Source organism: Dama dama, chromosome 7 (genome assembly GCF_033118175.1).
Source record: "Dama dama isolate Ldn47 chromosome 7, ASM3311817v1, whole genome shotgun sequence".
Classification (NCBI taxonomy): Eukaryota; Metazoa; Chordata; class Mammalia; order Artiodactyla; family Cervidae; genus Dama; species Dama dama.
The window spans coordinates 13,542,084-13,558,012 of NC_083687.1; positions in this window are offsets into that span (position 1 = coordinate 13,542,084).

Here is a 15,929-nt window from a genome sequence, read left to right on the forward strand (position 1 = left end):
TGCCCGGCCCTTAACCTCACTGCTCCCTCCTCAGGCTGCGCTTACTCTAAGCTGAGAGGGACCATATTTCCAAACCCCAAATTAGGGAACAAGGCTTGAAGGACTATTTGAAACCAGGAATCTATATTCCAGAAGGATGTATGCCCTTCTGTTTGCATTGGGATTAATGATATTTGCCTGCATTTAAATATATTTATTTATTTGGCTGTACCAGTTCTCAGTTGTGGCACGTGGAATCTAGTTCCCTGACCAGGGATCGAGCCCAGACCCCCTGCACTAGGAGCTCGGAGTTTTAGCCACTGGACCACAAGGGAAGTCCCATATCTGCCTGCATTTTGGCAGATTTTTCTCAACCCAGTTTGCCAGCTTATAGCTTCCTTCCTTGCAGTGATTACCACTGACTCCAACATAAAGTGAAGTGAAGTCGCTCAGTCATGTCCGACTCTTTGCGACCCCATGGACTGTAGCCTACCAGGATCCTCGGTCCATGGGGTTTTTCCAGGCAAGAATACTGGAGTGGGTTGCCATTTCCTTCTCCAGGGGATCTTCCCGACCCAGGGATCGAACCCGGGTCTCCCGCATTATAGGCATACGCTTTACCATCTGAGCTATCAGGGAAGCCCGACTCCAATATACATGTAGGGAAATCCCATGAACTCATCAATAGATCTTCAGATTATCTCACCCCTGTGGCCTGTTGGTCCTATGTGAAGCTTGCCTGTTTCTCTGTTTCCCTCTCAGCATCCTTCCTGGGATCTACCAGACTAATGGGGTAAGTGACAGAGTACGGTCAGGATCCCGCCCACGGGGAGAGCCCTAAGGGGCTGGGTGGGGCAGAGCAGCCCTGGCTTCTACTCAGGTCTCTCCTCCCTGGGTCTCCTCTGTGAGAGGAGATGGTGGGAGGTACAGACTCAAAGTCTTAATGACCTTTTGCAATTCAAGAAATCGGTGAGTTGTGGGTTGTGAGCATTTGCCCACAACCCCTGCTTTCTCTCCTGCAGTTTGGGGATAAGCTGTCGTTTGTGCCTATCTAAGGCAAACACCTGCACTGATCGCTGAGCCCGTCCCCTCCCCCCTCCAGCAAGGCTTCCTCCTCTCTCCTGCATCATCTGTTTTTCCCTCTTTGCTGAATCATTTGCCATCAGCATATACATATACATAAATATTCTATATAGTCTCTCCCATCCAAAGAAAAAAAGAAGTGTCTCTTGACCCTACATCCCTTCCAGCTTCTCTCTCAAAACCATTTCGGTCACTCCACAACTCCACCTAAACTGTTGCCTGTTAAAGTCACCAGTTCCCTCCACTGTGGTTAAACCGAATGATCATGACTCCATCTCGACCACTCGGCAAGAATCAGCTGACCCTTCATTCTTCCTTGAAACACTTTTCTTCTCTTGGCTTCCATGACACTACATTCTCTTGATTATTTCTCAGGGTCTCCTTTGCTAGGACCTCCTTATCTCCTTCATCTATAAATGTTGGAGGGTCCTGGGGCTCAGTCCCTGAATCTGTTCCTAGTCTTCGTTAATCCGTTGGTGATCTCATTCAGTCTCATAGTGTTGAATGCCGCTTGTCTTATCCCAGGATCTCCTAGAAGCAGAACCTTAATAAAAGGTTTGCATGCGTGTAGTTTATATGGGAATGAAATTCTAGAGAGCTGAAATGAGGGACAGACTAAGAGAGACAGAGAAGAAACAGAAACAAATTCAAGGAGGCATTACTGAGCTGAGCATCACTGTGGGAGACTGATGCATGACTCTACAGAACCCTCTTAAGGAGATTCAGAACTGTCAGTCAAGGATGAAGAGGGATCTTCATTTATCCACCAGCTTCCATGCACCACTGGTTCTGGTTGTACATGTGGCAGTGCTGAGTGATTCCCACTGTTGTCTTACAGCCAGCCTTGGGCAGGAAGAAAGAGGTATGCAGAGCAGGCAAGGGTGAGGCACTGTCAGTTCATACCCATTGCAAACCTGGCCAACATCAGCTGCACAACATCAGCTGGAGGGAGAGGTGGGACCAACAGGATTTAAAGGCATGCCTAAGGTGGTGCCAGGGGTAAAGAACCCGCCTGCCAATGCAGGAGACACAAGAGACACGGGTCTGATCCTTGGGTTGGGAAGATCCCCAGAGGAGGAAATGGCAACCCAGTCCAGTATTCTTGCCTGGAAAATCCCATGGACAGAGGAGCCTGGCAGGCTGCATACAGTCCATGAGGTCACAAAGCGTTGGGCACAACTAAGCATGCGCTCACAAGAGGTGTCTGATACATCATCTACACCTTGATGACTACCTCATATTTATATCTCCAGCCAGAGCCTCCTCCTTAAACTCCAGACTCACATAGCCACTGCTCACTCCATATTTCCTCTTGGGGGGGTCTCCTCAAAACTTGCCTCTCTCATAGTCTTCCCCCTTGCCTTTAATGGCCACTCCATCATTCAGGTGTTCCTTCCTTCCAAGACAAAGAAAGACCTTGCCGATCTCCTTGAATCAGCAACACGTATAATCCTCCAGTGAATTATGCTGGCTTTACTTTCAAAGTATATCCAAAATCTAACCACTACTGACCACAGTTCCTCACCAAGCCACAGCCTCCCCACCCCCGCCCAATCTGGATTCCTGCAATTACCTCCCCATTGGTCTCCTGCTCATTCACTTATCCTATTACAGTCAATTCTCCACCAACAGCTAGTGAGCCTTTTAAAATGCAAGTCAGATAATGTCACTCCTTGGCATTTCCTTTCCCCCTTCCCTGCTTTCTGTTTCTCCACCGCACTTACCACCATCTGACATCACACACACTTCACATATTTACTTTGTCTCTTGTCCCCTTCTACTAGAACGAAAGCAAGGATTTCGTCTGTTTTACTCCTGGTGCCTAGAGGCATGCCTGGTGTGTGGGGGGAGCTCAACGATTATTTCTTAACTGAAGAACATCTAGATGGAGGCCCCGCACTGGACAGATGAGGAAACCGTAGCCCAGAGTTATGGCTGTACTAATGCCACTGTGAGGCCTTCTTAATGCCTCTGCTGCTGTTCTGGAAGATTCTCTCCATTCTCAGCCACACTAATTGTTAGTTATTATTATGGATGTTGGCCGTCTATCAAGTCAGCATAGTAGTTTGTAGTCAGGCTCAGACGCACCTCCCTGAAATCACTAGAGAACGATTCCGAGGCAATGGGAGCTTAAGTTGTTTCTGATCGCATGGTATAAAGGGAACAAGCAACAACTGAGGGAACTTGAGGTGAGGGAGGGTCTCTAAGCTGTTCTGAGGAAGTGCAATAGTGAGATCCCTGAAGGAGAAAGTATTTCAGATGTGGGAGCAGCGAGAGTGAGGAAAGATTACTAACCCCTTCCGTATGCATTTCCCCACTCCTTATCTCTGTAGAGTAGACAGCGAGAGTGGTGTGACTTTGGGTTTGACCTGAGGTTGGGGGGTGGTGAGTTCTATTTAGTCATGTTCTGGGCTATGTGACTTGGGCAAGTTATTTAGGCTCTCTGAACCTCAGTTTTCTTATCTACAAAATGAGGATGATGATACATACCACAATGAGTTATGAGGATAACTCATGAAATAAATGAGGGACTTCCCTGGTGGTTCCGTGGTTAAAACTCTGGGCTTCCACTGCAGGGGGCATGGGTTCGATTCCTGGTCGGGGAACTAAGATCCTGCATGCCTCTTGGCCGAAAAAAAAAAAATCTTATGCTGAATAAAAATGAAAAGAGAACATATCAACAAAATAAGTAAATTTTTAAAAATAACATGAAAAAGTGCTTGAGGGGGGTGACACAGTCAAGCAGTAAGTAGGGCTAGGGTTATTGCTATGATTCTTTGACTAGGTCATAGGAAGATGCAGCAGTAAGCGCCTGGGCCAGTCAGCAGGAAGTCGTGAGGGTAAAGAGGGTTGTCCTGGGGAATAGTAAAATGCAGGGGCTGGATAACAGAGGACAATAAATGCCAGGCTGAGACTAACACAATACTGTAAATCAACCATATCTCAATAAACAAAAATAAAAATCATTGCCAAGCTGAAATTACTGAAGGACCTTGACCAGGGAACACAGAGAACATTAAGTGCCTGTGAAGGGAGAGAATCCTACAACCAGAAGACCAACGGGAAGGAGCAGCCTACCACCTCCCCCTCGGTCCCTGCATATCTCGGCATCACCGCACTTTCCTCACACTTTTGCCGCGACTTGTATCAGCTCTCCCGTCTCCCTAAAGGTCCTTGAGGGCAGGTTCTCCCTACTCTCAAAACCTGGCACAAGGCCTGGCACATAGTAGGGCTCCATCATGTTCTAGTCGGAAGACCCTGGAGAAATGCTCTGGCACTAATTCAGATGTGTGGTGGGAAAAGCCCAGGTGGGCACAGAGGCAGTGAGAATTTGCAGAGTCAAATCACAGACAACCTGAAGCAGCAACTGCTGCAGTTCTTTTAAGGTAAAAGTCGAGAAGACAAAGAGGGAAAATACGGGTCTGAGTCCCAAGTCTGCTCCCACCTCTGGGTCCTTGGGTAATTTTTAATCGTTCTGTGCGCAAATGTGGTATGCATGTCAGGGATGGGGGCTGATAGTACACAAGGTAACAGTTGTGAATGCCTGCTGAGCATCTAAAACCTTTGAATCCAAACTCGAAGAAACAGAACAAACTGGTGGTTGGTTGCCAGAGGGGAGGTGGATGGAAGGCTGAGTTAAATAGGTGAAAAGGATTAAGAGGTACAAACTTCCAGTTATAAAATAAGGAAGTCACAGGAATGTAATGGACAGCATAGGGAATATAGTCAATAATACTGTAATAACTCTGAATGATGACAAATGGTATCTAGACCTTTCGTGATGATCATTTTATAATGTATAAAAATATTGAATCACTATGTTGTACATAGGGAAAAAATAAAGCTCTGAACCTAGAGTAGCTAGTTGAATCTGGATATGTCACTTGACCTCTCTGAAGCTGTTTTATCTAGAAAGTGGAGACTTAAAAAGAGATAATAGGAACTTCCCTGATGTCCACCTTCCAATGCAGGGAATGTGGGTTCCATCCCTGGCCTGGGAACCAAGATCCCAAATGCCACAGGGCAACTAAGCCCATGTGCCATAATGAAGACCCAAAGCAGCTGAAGATATATAAATATTAAAATTAATTTTTTCAGAAAAGAGATGCTAATGCCTACTCTACCTTCCAATATTGTTGAAAGGATCAGCTTGTGGATATTCAAATAATTTGGAAACTGTCAGATATTTTTAAAAGTTGAAGAAGTGTTAATAATATACTCGTGATTAATTTCTTGATCCTATTCAACTCTTCACTGGAAAGACTGATGCTGAAGCTGAAGCTCCAATACTTTGGCCATCTGATTCGAAGGACTGACTCCTTAGAAAAGATCCTGATGCTGGGAAAGAATGAAGGCAGGAGAAGAGTACGACAGAGGATGAGATGGTTGGATGGCATCACCGACTCAATGGACATGAGTTTGAGCAAGCTCTGGGAGTTGGTGATGGACAGGGAAGCCTGGCGTGCTGCAGTCCATGGGGTTGCAAAGAGTCGGACTGAGTGACTGAACTGAACTGATTCAACTCTTCATTAAAAATTGTGAGGGGATTGACTTTGAAGGCTCAATATAAGTCATTTCACAAAAAACATATAAGTTTTGTTTTGCTTTCTCTGTAAAAAGGGGAAATTAGATTTTCCTGCTTGAAATGAAAGTGAAGGGTGAGTCGCTGGTCTGCAGCTTCTGGGCGATGAGAAGTGGCGAGAAACCACAAAGCTGGAGCCAGCCGACCCTCAGTCCTTCCACCCCCAGGTGGGGGTCCCACCTGCTCAGAGATCTCTCCCTGCTGCTTTAGGGAGTCACCACAAAGTGCCAGCTCCTCATCCAGGGCCTGAAACATTGCCCATCTGAATATTAAATTATACATTACCAAGAAATGGGGATTAGAGCAGAGATAAGAAAGACATTCTTTTGAAGGACTCAGTGGCTTAGAAGGCTAGGTTGAAGGTATTTTGGCATCCATTAAAACTGCAAACACCCGGGCCCCACCCCAGACCTACTAAATCCAAATCTGCATTTAACAAGATTTAACAATTTAACAGGATTTTTGCGCAGGTTATGACTATAAATCATCCCTTAAAGGAAAGGGCAAGGGCAAGGAAAGGCAGCTTAACAAAGGTTTAAGTTGACAGTGTACACCTGAGCACTATCAGGGCATAAGAAAGGGAGTCTTGGCCAACAGACTTGGAATATTAAGGCCCACAGGCAAGGTCATCCCTCCTGTGTATGAGTGAGTTTGGATAGCCAGCCTGATGCCCTCAAGCTTTCAAGTCATCTGATCATTCCTTGTAGAAAAATTGGTACTCCCTAAATAATACTCCATTTACCACCTGGCTTCTGCTTGGATATAACATGCTGAACATATTGACGCAAAGGTTCAGATGTAGCTGATAGGCATTTTTCTCTTTGTAAGCTAAACTGGCATTCTTATTTTATATACTAATCAAACAAAATCAGATGAGGCCCACTTCTGGACATTGATAAATCAACCAGGGTGACAGTTAGACAGCCTGATCCTGAGACCTGCTTGCCAGCAGGCCTCTTTGAACTAACCATCCCTCATCTCCATCCCTCCTGTCTTTGAATCTCTAGCAGTATTACTTAGTAATTTGCAACTAAAGCCCCTGCACCACAAGTACTAAAGCCCGCACACCCTAGAGCATGTGCTCTGCAACAGGAGAAGCCAACGCAGTGGTTCTCTCTCCACACACCAAAAGGAAGAGTAGCCCCTGCTCCCTGCAACTAGAGAAAGCCCGAGAAGACCCAGTGGAAGCAAATACAAATAAATAAATTATTAAAAAAAAAAGAAAAGAAAAGAAACCATGGCTTCTTGTCTAGGGAGTAGTTCACTGAGATTTTGATACTGAAGAAAGAGGAAGCATATTAAATAAGGTTAAGTGAATTATGGTTTATGTATATACACTGTATATGGGCTCCAAAATCACCATGGATGGTGACTGTAGCCATGAAATTAAAAGATGCTTGCTCCTTGGAAGGAAAGCTATGACATACCTAGACAGCATATTAAAAAGGAGAGAGATCACTTTGCCAACAAAGGTTCATATAGTCAAAGCTATGATTTTTCCAGTAGTTACAGATGGGTGTGAGTTGGACCATAAAGAAGGCTGAATGATGCTTTCAAAAGAATTGATGCTTTCAAATTGCAGTGCTGGAGGACTCTTGAGAGAGTCTCTTGGACTGCAAGGAGATCAAACAGGTTTATCCTAAAGGAAATCAACCCTGAATATTCATTGGAAGGGCTGCTGCTGAAGCTGAAGCTCCAAAACTTTGGCCACCTGAGGCGAAGAGCTCATTGGAAAAGACCCTGATGTTGGGAAAGACTGAAGGCCAAGAAGAAAGGGGCAGCAGAGGATAAGATGATTAGATAGCATTACTGACTCAGTGGACAAGAATCTGAGCAGACTCTGGGAGACAGTGGAGGACAGAGGAGCCTGGCGTGCTCCTGTTCATGAGGTGGCAGAGTCAGACACAACTTGGCAACTGAACATCACAGTAATATAGATCTACTCAACACACTGCTATGCAGCTATAGTCCACATAGATTATGTGTAGGAATCTGGAAAGTACTAATAATATATATTCCCTGACAGTCTCAGCAGGAAAACTGACATACTCAAAACTGGAAAATTTGAAGACAGTTGAATGAAGGGGCATTTACAAAGGTGTGGGCAGCACTGGGAAAGCAGAGGCAGCTGTGTCTACTTCCAGGCTAGACCTGAAGGGGTAAGTGGGGCCCACTGGAACACGGAGAAGGTTCCCAGACAGGACCTGTGCCTTTGATAGAGGGGCTCAGCTAGGCAGCAGGGATCTGGAAGGGAGTGAGGCAGACAGGAAACATCCCTCCAACCCAGTCAGAAGCCAGACGAGAGCAAAGGCGCGCACAACAGCCTTCTAGGGACACAGAGCAGGGTGCAGGCTACTGGGAGAAAATCTGCATGGGCAAAAATTTAAAAAAAAAAAAAAGAAAATTTGCAGGGGCAAACAGAAGATATCCAGCACCGTGAATTTACTGGGGGAAGAAAACCATGATGCAAAATCGTAGGCGTACTATGGAGAGGTAAGTATATATTATATATAGTATATATGGGCTTCCCCAGTGGCTCAGATGGTAAAGAATCTGCCTGCAATACAGAGACCTGCATTTGATCCCTGGGTTCAGAAGATCCCCTGGAGACGGGAACAGCAGGAACCCACTCCAGTATTCTTGGCACAGAGAACTCCATGGACAGAGGAGCATGGCGAGTTGCAAAGAGTCGGACACAACTGAACGACTAACACACGCAGACACAGACACCCACACCCAGTATATATATTAGAAATAAGTTCAAAGGGAAATCCACCCCAGTCATTATTGTATGAGGTTTTGGGGAGCGGGGCGGGGGGGGGGGAGGATTTTGGTGAGACTGAGAGTAACTGACTTTCAATTACTGAAAACACAATCAATCAATGAAGCAAGCTGAAAAAGCCAATGGGGCAGGAGGTGGGGCAGCGGAACTCCAGTTATTCCAACGCAGTCTCTTGAGGAACTTCTGGTATCCTTCCAGTCGCTTTATTTCACAAGGGACAAGTGACTTGTTCAAAGTCACAAAGTGAGTGAGTGAACAAGCTTGGAGGAAATCTGGACCCTGCCTTCACCTCTCCATCCAACCCCTCCGTCCCCTGCTGCCACCACTCCCCTCACCCACCCCTCTATCCTCACCCCCCACCTCCCACCCCCCTATCTTCACCCCCCACCTCCCACCTCCCTATCTCACCCCTCCCACCTCCCACTCCCCTATCCCCACCGCCCCCACCTCCCACCCCCCTATCCTCACCCCCCACCTCCCACCCCCCTATCCTTACTCCCCACCTCCCACCCCACTATCCCCACCGCCCCCACCTCCCACCCCGCTATCCCAATCCCCTTATCTTCACCCCCCCACCTCCCACCTCCCTATCCCCACCCCCACCACCTCCCACCTCCCTATCCCCACCCCCACCACCTCCCACCACCACTGCCCCCCCCCCCTTTTCCTCTCCTGCTGCAAATCCAGGAGCCACCGCGAAGCGAAGCCGCTAAGCAGCCTCACACCCTTAATCTCACTGTCTCTGAATGATAAATCCTGCGGGACAGCTCATTCCATTCAAACCCTTCACACTCTTGCTTTGAGGAGCTGGGTGGTCTCTTCCGCCGACGTGGGGGCTGCCTGCCCTTCCTTCCACTTAGCATTCCCCCAGGAGTTGAGGACTTCCCGGGACCCAGGCATTCGCCTCCAAAACAATATCCAGATACCATGCAAAGCCCTCCCAACCCCCTTCCAGAGCCAGGACGTAAAATAAAGCCGCGTGGGCCTTGCACCCCTGGACGGCATCCTTTGTCTGGGTTGGAAACAGCCTGAAAAGATGAAAGGGGCTTCCACTCTGACCTCTTCACCCCTTGTTATCTTGTGCCAACTCCCTTTAGACTCTGCGAGGCCGACAGCAGCATTTTCCCATGGTCGCCGGGGTTAACAACGTCTCAGCCGCCAGCCGAGAGCGGCATGTGAGGAATGTACCTGCCTAAGGGGCGATTATTTTCATCAAGGACAGGCTGAAATGGATAATGAGGTCAAAAACAAACGCCATCTCTTTCTCAAAGGACTCTCTAAAGAGAGGCTATTAGATATAGTTCATTAGGTGGGGGGTGGGGGGGTGGAGGAAGAGAACTACTTTTTAAGACTGCTGCTGGAAGAGAGATGGAGGCATTTTGCCAAGTTTAGATTCTTCTCCAAGTCGGTAGGGGGCTAAGTTTAGACTCAGATGCAAGCTTGTATGTGAGTTTCTTTCAGGTGCAGGCAACAAGTGCACTCAAAGAAAAGATTTGCAAGAGTGTGTATTGTAGCCATGCAAATGGGGTCCACGGTAAAATTTTTTAAAAAGAAAACAACAAATATCTAAGCATCAAGTTTGGAAAATTGATTTTATTTTAAAAATGTTTCAGAATCAGAATTTATTTATAAAGTTGTTTCTCATGTGTTAGCATCTTTATAAATTAGTGTCCCTTTTCGGTTCATAATCACCATCATAATTCAGGAGCTAATTTCCCATCCATCACCCCCAGATTTTACTATCCCTTCTCCAATGGAATCTCCACTGCTAAACTGTTTCCCTTCCAATTTATCAGGCATCCAATACAGGTTTATCTTCTTCAACTAAGTGTATCCAAGCTCCACTCAAAAACTTTCACTGCTGACCAAGTTGGGCTGTGAAGAGGTGGATGCTAGCTCAGTGCCTGGGCACAGCAGGCACCCTCTCCCTCCCCTTTTTCTTCACATCACCGCAATATGAAATTCCAACTACCTAAATGGCATTTAAAGCTCTCCAAAATCTGAACCTACTTCACATCCATCTGTAGCCCCCCCCCCCCCCCACATACACATTTAAAAGACCACTTTCCCATAATAACCACAGCTTTGCTAACATGGTCTCAAGGCATATGCCTAGAGCAGTAGCAAGGGCACAATAGACTCTTATGGGTATGTTTTGGTTCTTCTTTGAATTTCAGTTTCTCATGGAAAAAAGTAACAAATGGAACTTCAGGCTTGATTTGGTTTAGGCAGAAATGACTTGCTGGAACACTGTGGAGATAGGTCAAGGCCAAATGGGTGACCTCCCAGTGTAACAGAGGAGGACTAAACAGGCCTTCTCAGGACAGGCCTTCCCCCCTCCTCTGCTTTCAGTTCGGTCACTCTGTCCTGTCCCACTCTTTGCGACCCCATGGACTGCAGCAAGTCAGGCTTCCCTGTCCATCACCAACTCCCGAAGCTTGCTCAAACTCATGTCCATTAAGTTGGTGATGCCATCCAACCATCTCATCTGCCGTCCCCTTCTCCTCCTGCCTTCAGTCTCCTCTCTGAAGTACCTAGATAACAGCAGTTGATGCACATTCCCTAAGTTGTTTTACAGATGTGAAAACCCCCCACCAAATGGAAGATGTTAAGTTCTTGATAACCAGGAACATATACATAGCCCCAGGCCTCCTGGAGCCTAAGGACTGATAATGTTAACCCCTGTGATACCACCCTGTTACTTCATCATCAGCCAATCAGAGAACTGTGCTCAAACTGATCACATACCCTTCGACCTACTCCCCCCTCACCTGACTTTTAAAAATGCTTTGCCAAAATCCTTCAGGGAACTAAGAGCTTTGTAGGGCTTGGGCCATACTCCCTACAATAAACTTTCTCTGCTCCAAACTCCATCTTGGCTTGTTTGGCCTTGCTGTGCATTGGGCACACACCAAGAGTGCCCCCTTGCACAAGTGGTGACCTGGATGTGCATGTACACTTAAGAAAAAAGTGTTAGTTGCTCAGTCGTGTCTGGCTCTTTGCGACCCCATGGACTATAGCCCACCAGGCTCCTCTGTCCATGGAATTCTCCAGGCAAGAATACTGGAGTGGGTTGCCATTCCCTTCGCCTGGGGATCTTCCCGACCCAGGGACTGAATCAGGGTCTCCTGCATTGCCAGCAGTTTCTTTACTGATTGAGCCACCAGGGATAAGAAAAAAGTGCCCCCCTCCAAAAAAAAAAAAAAAAAAAAGGTGGGAATGGAGTGCAGTGTTTAACATCACAGATGCTTCCTAACCTGGGTTAGTTCCCTTGTAGAGAGAACTCTAAACCTGTTTCCTCACCTGTAAAAATGGTGTGAATAATACCTACCTCTTAAGGTTCTTGTATTAAAAAAGAAGAATTGAATTAGCCTCCAGTTTAAAAATAATTAAAAAAAAAAAAGAAAACAAATGAGGAAGGCAGTAAGCAGACTGCCTGGCACACAGTCAGTTCTCTACATGTTAGCTTTGCTGATGGTGATGAGATAGGCTGACACCTGCAAAAGCTGTTCTTTGCATAAAAAGTCTACGTGGCTCTCTGTGGAACCTGCTCCAACCCCCTGATTCAGGTGTACTCACACCAGCCTTTGCACTTTGCTCCAGCTCCTCTCTGGGTCTGGAATGTACTGTCCTCTCCTCATATCTAAGGATTTGGCTCAGAGGACAGCTTCCCTGAGCAGCCCCACCCCCACTCCCACCCACCCAGCCCAGCAAAACTATTCCTCCATTAAGAGACCACAGTGCTCTGATGGCATTTCTCACATTGTATAATACTGCTTATGTACATGGTGGCCTCCAGTTAGAATGTTAACTTCTTGATTATCAGTTTTGGAATTCTCAGTGGCCAATGCAGTCCCAGATCTAACCTGCCCATAAGGGTGCTTAGTAGGTGTTTAGGGAAGGAATGAACAAAGAATGTACAAAGGAATGGCTTATCCCTGAGGGTACCAGCATAATTCACACCAAAACCTACCCACTGAGCTTCTCAAGTCTCAGACTCTTGCCAACACTTGCTGGAGAAGAATCACCACTCCTGGAGGATCCCTGGAGCCTAACAGGGTATTATTGCATTTTCAGCTGCTGAGTCCACGCCACCTCATGTGACCTGCTGGTCAGCTGGAGATGCCGTAGGAACATGACTCATCGAGGTCAGAAGATAGTTTTAATACCCAAACTGCAGAATTCAGTAATAGATGAGTGCCCCAACTGCTACTCTAGGAAACTTACACAATCAATTCGTGTGACATAGTTTATCAATGATAACGACTTGGTGGGCTTGCATTCTCTTTAGCTCCTAGAAAGATCAGAGGAACAAAATGATAATTGTTTGCTCGGATTTTTGTCCAATAAAAAGATATTAAAGATCCTCACTCTTCTCTCTACACTGAGTCCCAATCCCAACTATTCATTGTGAGACAATGGGGCAAATTCAAGGGTACAAACAGTCTGTGGTTTTGATATAGGACAAAGATTATGTCTTTACAAGAATAAAGCCAATAACCTTAATCTTTTTAATTAATTAACTTTACTGTGCTGGGTCTTAAGTTTCAGCAAGCAGGATCTTTAGCTGTGGCATGTGGGATATATTTCCCTGACCAGGAGTCAAACCCTGGCCCCCTGCATTGAGAGCACAGAGTCTTAGCCACTGAACCACCAGGGAAGTCCCACCAATGATCTTAGTCTTGTTAGCACCTATCATATCCAGGTGAACTCAGAGGCCACAGTCAGAGCTTCAGGGCAGCCAGAGAGGCAATGTCAGGGGGTGCGGAGTGGGCCACACGGGAGGGGTAATATAAGAAGTGAAGCCTAAGTCTCTAGTCCGACTTGAGTCACTTTAGAGATTCACCACTTACTAGTTATTGGAATATGAAAGTAGCGAAATCTATGAGCCTTGATTTTATCATCAACATAATGAGATAACCTAAGTCAGAGGATGGAGGAAAGGGGATTAAATGTGATAACATGAAGCATGGAGTCCTTTGCGCAGTGAGTGATGCCTCAATGGAAGGCAGTAGGAAAGCTACAGACACGTAAGCTGGAGTAACACTGGTCCAGTAAATTAGCAGAAATCAGAGAATATGTATGTCTGTGGGTTGAGCACAGAGGGTGGCTCCTGGAGGACGAATGCTGGTCTCCAAAGACAAGGGCAAGGGGAGGGACTGAAGGGAGAGGTGGTATTAGAGGTGATGAAATCACCTGGCCCAAAGTCATTTAACCATCCCCACCTTCCTAGCATGCATCCTGCCTTGTTTAGGACCCTGCTCCGCTAGGATCCCCCAGGGAGCCTGGGAGAGTCACCCAATTATGGTTTTACGTTTTAAGATCTGGAGTATATCTTGAACATCATCAAATCCCGCTGTGTCGTTTCATCAGTGAGGGAACTGAGGCTCGGAGAAAGACAAATTTGCCCAAGGACACGGTTCTTAGCCCTGCCCCCGCCACTAGTGAGATGTGAAGCCACGGGCAAGTCACTCTCTCTCTCTCTGAGCTTAGTTTGCCCTTCTGTAAAATGGGGCTTTGCAGTATTTAGATTTCTAAGTTCCCTTCAGCTCCGATCTTTGCTGTATTAAAATAATGGTTCCCCTCTATCACTCTGAAATTTTAGACATCAGATTACTCATGGCCCCCACCCCTGCCCCATCGAACACATCCACACATACATACCCCATCTCATACACAAGAGTCAAGCAAAAAACATGCTTGGATAACACTTGAACTCACTTAATTTTAACCCAGTGCTAGTTTTCGGCAGGGGTAAGGACAAGAAGAGATCGGGCCCACAGAAGAAACTGCCAGAGGAGGCCGGGAGCTCCCAGGCGGCTGCCTGGTGTGGCCAGTCCCTGCAGGGCCCCTGGAGCTGGCAGCACGACAGGATAAACCAGGCCAGCGATCGCACCTTACATGGCCGTCCCCAAGGCTGCCCGGAATCCCTGGGATTACGCAGACTTGTGGAAGATTTGGAGCAAGTGCACAATCACCTGCCGCCCCCACAAGTGTGCCTGGGCTTCTGCAACCTCCGTCTTGTGACCGAGGAATTTTTAAATGGAAGCTCTGAGCTCACGGAGAAGAAAATGTCTCCCTGATGTCACACAGTTGCTGCCAATTCATCAACGCAAGCTAAAGGTCAGAGAGGGGGAAGCCACGGCTCCAGGGTCCCTCGGCTGCTCCCTCGGACGGGGCTTCCCTTCCAGCAGGCTTCCCGCCAGCCACCCGGGGCCAGCCTGGGGGAAGCCAAGCCGAGGGCTGTTTGCATTTCCAGGGCACGCACAGAGGCAGTGCTAACCCCACTCGCTGCTTCTGCACTTCTCAGACATTAACCACTTCGTCCTCCCAGCCCTCTCCTGCCACAAGGCTTCTCTGTAGACAGTTTACCTGGTAACCTCAATACAATGCTGTCCCGAGGGTCTTTCCCTGGGATCACTGCAAGGGTAAAACCAAATTGCACAGAGGTTCTTTTGGTATTTCAGCAACTAAATTCAGTGGTCAAAGAGCAAAGACTAGAAGTCCCACGGTGACAACCTTGGTTCCACTGCTTCTTGGCAGTGTGATATTTGCAAGTTATTTAACCTCCTGGAGCCAGCTTCCTGACCTGGAAGATGAGGATGGTAAGAATAATTACCTCGTGGTATTTGAGGATTCAGTATGAAGCATGGTTACAGACCCTGGAGTGTAGTGAGTGCTCAATAAATGTCAGCTTGGAACCAACACTCACAGCTTTAACTGGACACATTACTTAATTTCCTCATTTGTCCAATGGGGATAGGCTGATGTGTGATTGACAGGGTCGCTGTGAGGATTCAGTGAGAACGAATAGAAAGCAATTAACACAGCACCTAGCATGGGACAAATAAACGGTGACTGCTGGGACTATTGTCTCCATCAATCAAACTGTGATCTATAGGGAAGGTTCAGCCTATTCATTAATACAACACCTTCTCGGAGCCTGACACAGTCCTTGCTTCCCAACAACTCATACTCCAGGGTTAAAAGACAAGACATATGAAAAACATGTATGTGATAAAAACACGGACAAAACATTTTTATAAAAATGAGTTTTTCCCTCTTTGGAAGACCATTTTTAATTCCAGCCAAAGTTTCAAAAATAATAATAATGATAATTCCGGCCAAAGTTTCTAGGGAGAAGAGAGAGACGAAAAGGAGAAGTTACCATGGGTTAGAGAGAAGGATTAACTGGGTGATGGCAAGGAGACAGCCGACGGAAAATGAAGTGACGCAGGAGGAGGAGGCTGAAATAACGGAGTAATAGGATAGCAGTGGATTTCTCTAGAGTTGGGAGGGACCACAGGCTAGCTGTCTACCTCAACTGTAAGGAACAGATCTGGAAAGACAATGGTAACCCCGGCCATGGCCTGCTCAGCGGGGCTCACTGTCGTCCCCCCCAAATCCCAGCCGGTGCTCTCCTGGGTCTCCTTCTGGGGCACCCTCAGTGCCCCCCAGACTCCTGCATCAGTGATTGACTGAAGGCTGTCCCCTAGACCCGTC